General features: G+C 38.8%; 1 pseudogene; it reads right to left on the bottom strand.

Moving 5' to 3' along the window:
* Window positions 1-7032: 7032 nt before the first annotated feature.
* Window positions 7033-7350, bottom strand: LOC112908652 (small ribosomal subunit protein eS26 pseudogene; annotated as a pseudogene).
* Between the last annotated feature and the right edge of the window lie 1479 nt (window positions 7351-8829).

Here is an 8829-nt window from a genome sequence, read left to right as displayed (position 1 = left end):
AACAGAGCATGTATTAATTTTCCAATTTATTGCAGTACAACTGATAAATGAAATTGTCTATATTAAAAATGTGCAATGTGATGATTTGATATATGTTGTAAAATATTGACCACGATCAAGTTAATTAATAATCCATCACTTCACACAATTATCTGTCGTGTTTGTGTGATGAAAATACTTAAGAGAGTAAATCTTTCAACAAATTTCAAGTAGGTAATACAGTCTTAGAAGCAATAGTCATCATGCTGCCCATAACATCCCCAGAACATATACATCTTATAACTGAAAGTTTGTGCCTTTTGAACAATATCTGCCCATTTCTTCTACCTCAGTGTTTGGCAGATATCCCCACTGAGGCCATCTGCTCTGGAGCTTTTCTTGATAGGGAGATTTTTGATTACCAATCCAATCTCCACAATCAGATTTTCTATTTCCTCCTGATTCAGTCTTGAAAGATCGTATGTTTCTAGGAACTTATCCATTTGATCCAGGTTATCCAATTTAGCTGGTGTATGATTATTCATAGTAATTTTTCCCGATCCTTTTGTATTTCTGTGGTATCAGTTATAAAGTCTCATATTTTATTTCTGATTTTATTTATGTGAGTATTCCCTCTTTCTTGCTTAATTAGTCTGGTAAAGATTTGTCAGTTTTGTTTATCTTTTCAAAAAACTAGCTCTTTATCTTGCTGATCTGTCCTATTGTTTATCTGGTAGCTATTTAACTTATTTCTGCTCTAATCTTTTTGTTTCCTTTCTTCTGCTCATTTTGGACTTAGTTTGCTCTTCTTTTTCTAGTTCCTTGAGGTGTAAAACTAGGAGGGTTTTTTTTTTAGATCTCATTTTTTAAAATGAAGGTATTTAGGGGCTGCTGGCTGGCTGAGTTGGCGAAACATACAAGTCTTGATTTCAGGGTTGTAGATCTGAGCCCCGCATTGGGTGTAGAGATTACTTAAACATAAAATCTTTATTAAAAAAATAGAATATAGGCATTTATCACTACAAACATCATTCTTAGCACTGCTTTTGCTGCATTGCGTAATTTTTGGCATGTCATGTTGATGTTTTTCTGAATTTTTTTTCCTTTTGATTTCTTCTCTGAGCATTGGTTATTCAGAAGTATATTGTTTGATTTGTGGATTCTTCAACTTTCTCTTGTCACTGATTTCTAGTTTCCTGTGATTGTCGTCAGAAAAGATGCTTGACATAATTTTAATGTTCTTAAATTTGTTAAGACTATTTTGTGACCTGACATGTGATCTCTCCTGGAGAATGTTCCATTTGTGCTTGAGGAGAACATGTACTCTGCTGCTGTTGGATGCAATGTTCTGTGTACATAAGTTAGGTTCATTTGGTCTAAAGTATGGCCAACTACATCATGTCCTTACTGATTTTCTGTCTGGATGATCTATCAAATGTTGAAAGTGGGGTACTGAAGTCTCCTACTATTATTGCTATGTTCCCTTCATATCTGTTAATGTTTACTTTAGATAATTAGCTGCTTTTATATTGAGTGCATGAATATCTACTAATATATCTTTTTGGTGAATTGAGTGAGCCCTTTATCATCATATAATGACCTTTTTTGTTTCTCATTACATTTTTTGGCTTAAAGTCCATTTTGTCTGGTATAAGTACAGCTACCTCTGCTTTCTTTGGTTGCCATTTGCATGCAATTGGCATCTTTTCCCATGTCTTTAGGTTCCATGTGTGTGTGTCCTTAAAGCTGAAATGAGTATCTTATAGGCAGCATATAGTTAGATAGGGGTTTTTAAAAATCCATTCAGCCACCCTATGTCTTTTGGTTAAAAAAATCTAATCCATTTACATTTAAAGCAATTCTGTTAAGTTAGAACTTCCTATTGCCATGTTTTAAATTATTTTTTCTGGTGTTTTATAATGCCTTTCTTCCTTTCTTGCTTTCTTCCTATGTGATGATCTTATATATGCTTTGATTTTTCTTTCTATCTTTTGTGTATTTACCATAGCTTTTTGCTTTGTGGTTACCATGGGGCTTATGTAAAACATCTTATAATTATAACAGTATATTTAAGCTGATGAGGTTTAATTGCATGCAAACATTCTACCCTTTATTTCTCCCCTCATTTTATATTTTTGATGTCATGACTTACACCTTTGATTTTGTGTCTCTGTTACTAAATTATTGAGGCTACAGTTATTTTTAATGCTTTTGTCTTCTAACTTTTACACTAGAGCTATAGGTGAGTTACACACTACCAGGACAGTATTAGAATATTCTAAATTTGCCTACATCTTTACCAGTGAGTTTAATACTTTAATATGTTGTCATGTTATTAATCAGTGTCCTTTCTTTTCAGTTTGAAGAACTCAATTTAGCATTTCTTGTAAGGCACATGTAGTAGTGATGAGCTCCTTCAGTTTTGGTTTTCTGGGATAATCTTTACCTGTCCTTCATTTCTGAAGTACAGTGTTGCTCTGTAAAGTATTCTGGTTGGTGATTTTCATCTCAGTATGTTGAATACATCCTCCCACTCTCTCCTGGCCTGTAAGGTTTCTGCTGAGAAATCTATCAATATCTTCATGGGGATTCTGTTGTATGAAATGAGTTTCTCTTGCTGCTTTCAAAATTTTCTCTTTGTCTTTGATTTTTTAATTTTATCATATTGTGTCTTGATGAAGTCCTTTTTGGGTTGAATCTGTATGGCACTTAAAACTTGATGTAGCTGGATGTCTGTATCTCTGCCCAGAATTAGGAAATTTTGAGCCACGTTTTCTTTTTCTTTCTTTTTTTTTTTTGAAGATGAAAAAGCTAGTATGTTTATTGATTGCTTTTTAAAAAAATTTATTTAAATTCCAGTCAGTTAACATATAATATTAGTTGCTATTTCCTTAAATAAGCCTCTGACTCTTTCTATTACTCCCCTTCTGGGATTCCCATAATACAAATATTATTTCTTTTAGTAAATCTCATAATTCATGCAGGCTTTATTCACTCTTTCTTTTTCATACTTTTTATCTTTTTTTTTCCTCCCTTGACTGGATAATTTCAAGTACCTCTCTTCAAGTTCAAAGATTCTTTCTTGTCCTTCATGAAGTTTGTTTCTGATGCTCTCTATTATATTTGTTAATTCATACATTGAATTCTTCAGCTCCAGAATTTCTGTTTGATTTTTACTTATGATTTCCATCTCTGCTGAATTTGTCATTTTGTTTACATATTGTTTTCTTGATTTCACTGAATTATCTATTTGTATTTTCTTGCAGCTTGCTAAGCTTCCTTAAAATAATTGTTTTGAATTCTTTGTCAGACCATTTGCATATCTCCATTTCTTTGAGGTCAGTTATGTTTCCCTTATTTTTTGTGTTCCTTGAGGTATTGCATTGCTCTCTTTGCATTTGAAGAGGCAGTCACCTCCTCCAGTCTAATTCCCATCATCATATGAGAGATATTTTCACCTGTCAATCTAAATAGGGACTCTGAGGCTTTCTCCAGTCTTTTCTATGAATACAGTTATTCCCACTTCTTGTTCCCTCTTGGAGGGGATTCTTAATTGTATGCCTTCTCTCAATTCCAGGAAGCTAGGCTGGGTGCTGATGACCTCTCATATGTTTCCTCTATGGCAGTGCCCTGAAATGCTCATTTGTGAACCTTTTCCTAATCCTAAAGAGTCAAGTGGGCTTTCTGCTCTTTGATGCCTAGCAAAGGCTTGCTCTCACCATCTTCGAGACTGTGTGCCTGGAGCCAACCATGGAGGTGGGGTATGAGGTTGTGAAGAAAGGAGTGTACAGAGTGTTGGGGGTGCCTGTGGGTTGCTTGGGGTGTCCACAGGGGTAGTACCTCTAGCAATTCGTGAGTAGGTTTCCTGATAGAGACCACAAATCAGTTAGTAGGAGACTTTGAAAAGTGGTTATTAGTGTCCTCTGATGAATTCCAGGACCTGGCTGCTGTGCTCTTAGGCTCTTAGGCTCTCCGACACCCTCAGGCTGAGATCATGTGGTATTCTGGGTGGGTCAAGAAAGCAGTGGGCCTCCTGGGCAGCATCTTACATAGCTAGGGAAGCTGGGTGCTCACTCATTTGCTCTCCTTCATGGGAGGAATTGTGAGCCATAGGCTCTCTGGGCCCTGAGCCCTGCCACCTTGGGGGAGGAGGTGACACAGTCAAGGTAAAACTGTTCCTCTTACCTTTTATAATGCATCTGTTTTTGCATTTTCTTTTTCCTATAATGGTGTGCTGGAACTTCTCTGAAGGACTTCCAAAAAGGCATTGTCATCTATGGACAATTACCAAAAATCAGTGTTCTATGAGGGATGATGATGATTAATCTGCCATCTCACTGATGTCACTCCAATTGTTTTCGTATTAAAATAAAAGTTAGGATGAAAAAAATCCCCAATTATTATCACATGTGACAAAGATTTGCTAAGAATGAAACAATTTAAGATTGTGATGAAAGGCTGAAAGTAACTGTAAAAATGGAGTATAAGAAATACGGACTGCTTTGAGGAGAAATTCATGTTCAAGCAGAAGTATGAAAAATTCAAGCTGGCGCTACAATCTATGGCAAATAAGAGTGCAGAATGTTACAACACCTCTGGGGGAGAATTTGGAAATTTCTGGAAAAAAATTGTATAGTTTTTCTTTTAATCCAGCCACCTTATTTCTCAGAATTTTCCCTTTAGATACTGTGATGTTGTGATATAATAAGCAATGCATATTTTGGTCTCCATCCACAGTTCCTGGCACACAGCTCATAAAACTCTTGTAATTTCCTAGGTGGTAAGAGCAATAGGAGTATCTTATAATATTTTTCTTTTGCCTCAGGCTCTTGAAACAGCTGTGGAGAAATAAAGGCGAAAGGGGTGTCTTTTGTTCACAATAAGCCCCTTCCAACCACACCTAAGTTCGTGTTAATGAGGTGGCTTTTGGAAAGCACCTAAAGATGGAGGACTGGTTGCCACGGGGAACCAACTCCGTGATGAGATGGCTGGAACTTTCAGACCTCCCAGGAGGGGGGGGGGGCTGGAGAGGTTGACTTGATCTCCAAGTGTTAAGGATTCAGTCTATCATGCTTATGTAATGAAGCCTTCATTAAAACAAAACAAAACAAAACAAAACAAAACCCTAACTGAAGGGGTTTGGAGAGCTGCTAAGTTGATGAACTTGGAGATGCTGAGAGGGTCATATGCTTGAAGCAGGCAGTAGCTCTATACCCCTTCCCCCATGTCTTGCCCTATGCATCACTTCCTGGTTGTATCATTTTATAATAAACTGATAACCTCGTAAACCTGTTTTGAACTCTGTGAACCATTTTAACATTAACCTGAGGAGGTGGTTTGGGAAACCTCTGATTTCTAGCCAGTCTGTCAGAACTATAAGTGGCAACATGAGCTTGTAATTGGCATCTGAAATAAGGGTGGTCCTGTGGAACTGAGCCCTTAGCTTTTGGAATCTGATGCTAATTCCAGGTAGATAGTGTCAGAATCGAAGTAAACTGCAGTTTGTTGTTGTCTGCCAAGAATTGGAAAATTACTCAGTGCGGGAAAACCCCACACAACTGGTGTTAGAAGTGTTCTGAGAATAGAGTAGAGGAAAAACGGTAACATGTCTTCCTTTCAGATACCGTAGCACAACTACAAATCAACTCATGCACAGAGCTATTCATTATGCCATGAATGGTAAGAGCTAATGATGGAAACAGTGTAAATGCCTAATTATCAGAAACAAACGAAAAGTGAGCTGAGAACATCTTGCTATGCCAGAAAGCAAGAGAAGTGCATGAAAAATTGATGGGGACATGTATGAAGGACACAAGTACTTGCTAAAAGGGACTTCCAATGATCATAGTTGAAATAATTTGAGCAACGATGAAGGATGGAATGGGTTATAACACATTGACTAAAATAAGAATCTCCAAGTCCTTAGTGATATCTTTAACATGGGAAAAGGAAGCGTTTCTTTATAAAATAGTGCTTATTAATAAATGTAGAAGAAATGAAGGATTGCAACACTTAAATTTTCCTACCATTAAGGTAATTACTACTTTAGGCAAGGATTTAGCAGTGAATCCTAAAATCATCAAGGGAAGAGTTGTCAGTCACAGAACCTCAAAGCATCACTGTGCAGGACATTTTTAATTACAAAGAGGGAAAGGATCCCCCTTGAGGAACCGATCAAAGGTAGCATCACCCAACCACTGGGCAGCCAGTGATGTAAAAGGAAGCACACCACCCCAAGTGGCTTTCTTGTTAAAGATGCTCAACATTGGGATACCTGGGCAGCTCAGTGGTTGAGCATCTGCCTTTGGCTCAGGTCCTGGGATTGAGACCTGCATCAGCCTCCCCAGAGAGAGCCTGCTTCTCCCTCTGCTTATGTCTCTGCCTCTCTCTCTCTCTGTGTCTCTCATGAATAAATAAATAAAATCTTTTTTTAAAAAGATGTCCAACATTAATCTAATCAATGGGAACAATTTACAAATCCAGATAGTGGGGCATTCTACAGGACACCAGGCTAGACTCCTCAAAATTGCCAAGGTTATATATAGCAACTAAAAGTAGAAGGACCATTCTAGACTGCAGGAGACTAGAGAGACATGGTAGCCAATAAACTGCATGATCTTTGAGAGCATCCTGAATTTTTAAAAAATTATTTTTGTAACAATTAGGGAAATTTTACTACTAAATTTATTTTCACATTAAATATTGACTTGGGGGTTGATAAAGGTATTGTGGTCAATAAGCAAGTATTCTTGTTCTTGGGAGATGCATGTTGAAGTAGGTAATAGCTGTAGCTTATTTTTAAATGGTTTAGCAAAAAGTATGTGTGACAAAGAGAGAGGAGAGACAGAATGAGAGAAAGAGACAAAAAACGTAGCAAAATATTAACAATTGATGAATTTGGAAATGAGATTAATGGGTATTCATTATACCATTATTTCAATTTTTTTGTAAGTTTGAGGTGTTTTATTTTGTTTTATCTTTTTAAGTATAATCACCTTTTTTTTTTTTTTTTCTGGAGAACACTTTTTCTTCAGTCGTTAGGGACTTAGCTCCTTACATGGGCTTCGGTGGAAGTCATGGGGCAGCACCCACGGGTCTAAGTTGGGGTGGGGGTGTTCGGTCCTTCCTTGCTTTGCGAGAGCACAACTCACGCAATAATGGAGCTTCACATACAGCTTGGGAAGCACGTAGGCATCGAAGACACTCGCTTGGGAAATGTCTGATAGTGGCGGCCTCCACGATGTTCCCAATAACGAACTTCTTAATGGCCCTGTCCTTGGGCACACAACGGGCGCAGGTGGTGCAGCGGATGGGCTGCACCTGTCCGAGGCCTTTTTTGGCATGACCATTATTCCATCTTTTCTTGGTCATCTTGGGCACAGGACCGAAAGGAGACTTTGAGATGTTAAAAGAAATTGGGGGAAACCCTGGGGCATCCGGAAGCACAGGTCTGCCTCGGTTGGTGAAGTGTCTGCCTTCAGCTCAGGTCATGATCCTGGGTTCCTGGGATTGAGCCCTGTGTTGAGCTCCCTACTCATCGGAGAGTCTGCTTCTCCCTCTGCCCCTGCTCATGCTCTCTCTCTCTCTCTCTCTCTCTCTCTCTCACTTCCTCTCTCAGATAACTAAGTACAATCTTAAAAAAAAAAAAAGAAAAAAAAGAAAGAAAGGGGGAAATCCAGCTGGTGACTACACAGCTCCACTCAGCATATTTATTCTGTGGAATGTGGTTGGATGTGTGTGAATTACATGATCTTTATCACTTAGGGTACACCAAAATATCACTGGTAGGAGGATGTTAGTAAGAATGAGATGCTATTAAGGGAGCTTGAGGCTCTCAGGCAGGGCCTTGCACAGAGTATGTACTACGTTCTCTTTTTAAATAAATTAATGAAGTCTACACTTTCACATCCACTTGGGTAAAAAAACTGAAAGACTCCTAACTGCAACCGCCTTCTCCACGTGTAGATGCCAAACATGGAGCCTACAGTGGAAGAGATGTTAACATCTTTCAGAAGAACTCATTCAGCCCATGGCCACTGTGGCCACATTGCCCAAAGCTCATGGAGCACTAATCTGGCTGTGACCCAAACCTTGATCCATAGTTGACTCTTAAGTAACATGGGCCATTAAGGTGCCTACCCTTCAAGCAGTCAAAAATCCACATATAACTTTTGACTCCCCTAAAACTTAATTACTAATAACCTGTTGCTGACTGGAAACCTTACCGATAACACAAACAGTTGGTTAACACATACTTTGTATGTTATGGGTATTATATACTGTAATCTTAAGATAGCTGGAGAAAAGAAAATGTTAATGATAAAATCATAAGGAATACATTCGTAGTACTGTACTGGAAAAAATCTGCATATAGGCAGCGCACCCAGAGGTCCTGCGGATCTGCCTCTTACTTCAACAGTGTTTGGATAGAAACGACCCAGCGATGCTCCTTCTCCAGCCTCTGACCACCCTCCAACATCTTTTCCAATTAAAACCTTTGGAATCATCTCAGCCATCCTCTGCTTCCAGGACCACCTGGTCAACATGCACCTGTGGGCCTCCTGCATCTCCTTCTAGGGTTCTATTTTGACCTCAGTGGTGTGGCTCTGGAGCATATGGGCCATTTCTTTCTCCAGTTGGCCAGGGAAGAGCTCAGGTCAGCATTTCTTGATGATGCAAAACCAGCATGGCGGTGATGCCCTCTTCTAGAATGTGCAGAAGTGGTTCCAAGACGAATTGAGTAAAACCCTGGATGTCATGGAAACCACTAACGTCCTGGAGAAGACTGAACCAAGCCCTGTTGTATCTGCATACTCTGGGGCCTGCCACGAGGACTCCCATGTCTGTGAC

The sequence above is a fragment of the Vulpes vulpes genome, chromosome 1, assembly GCF_048418805.1.
Source record: "Vulpes vulpes isolate BD-2025 chromosome 1, VulVul3, whole genome shotgun sequence".
Taxonomy (NCBI): Eukaryota; Metazoa; Chordata; class Mammalia; order Carnivora; family Canidae; genus Vulpes; species Vulpes vulpes.
This window is presented reverse-complemented; position numbering and strand designations above follow the sequence as displayed.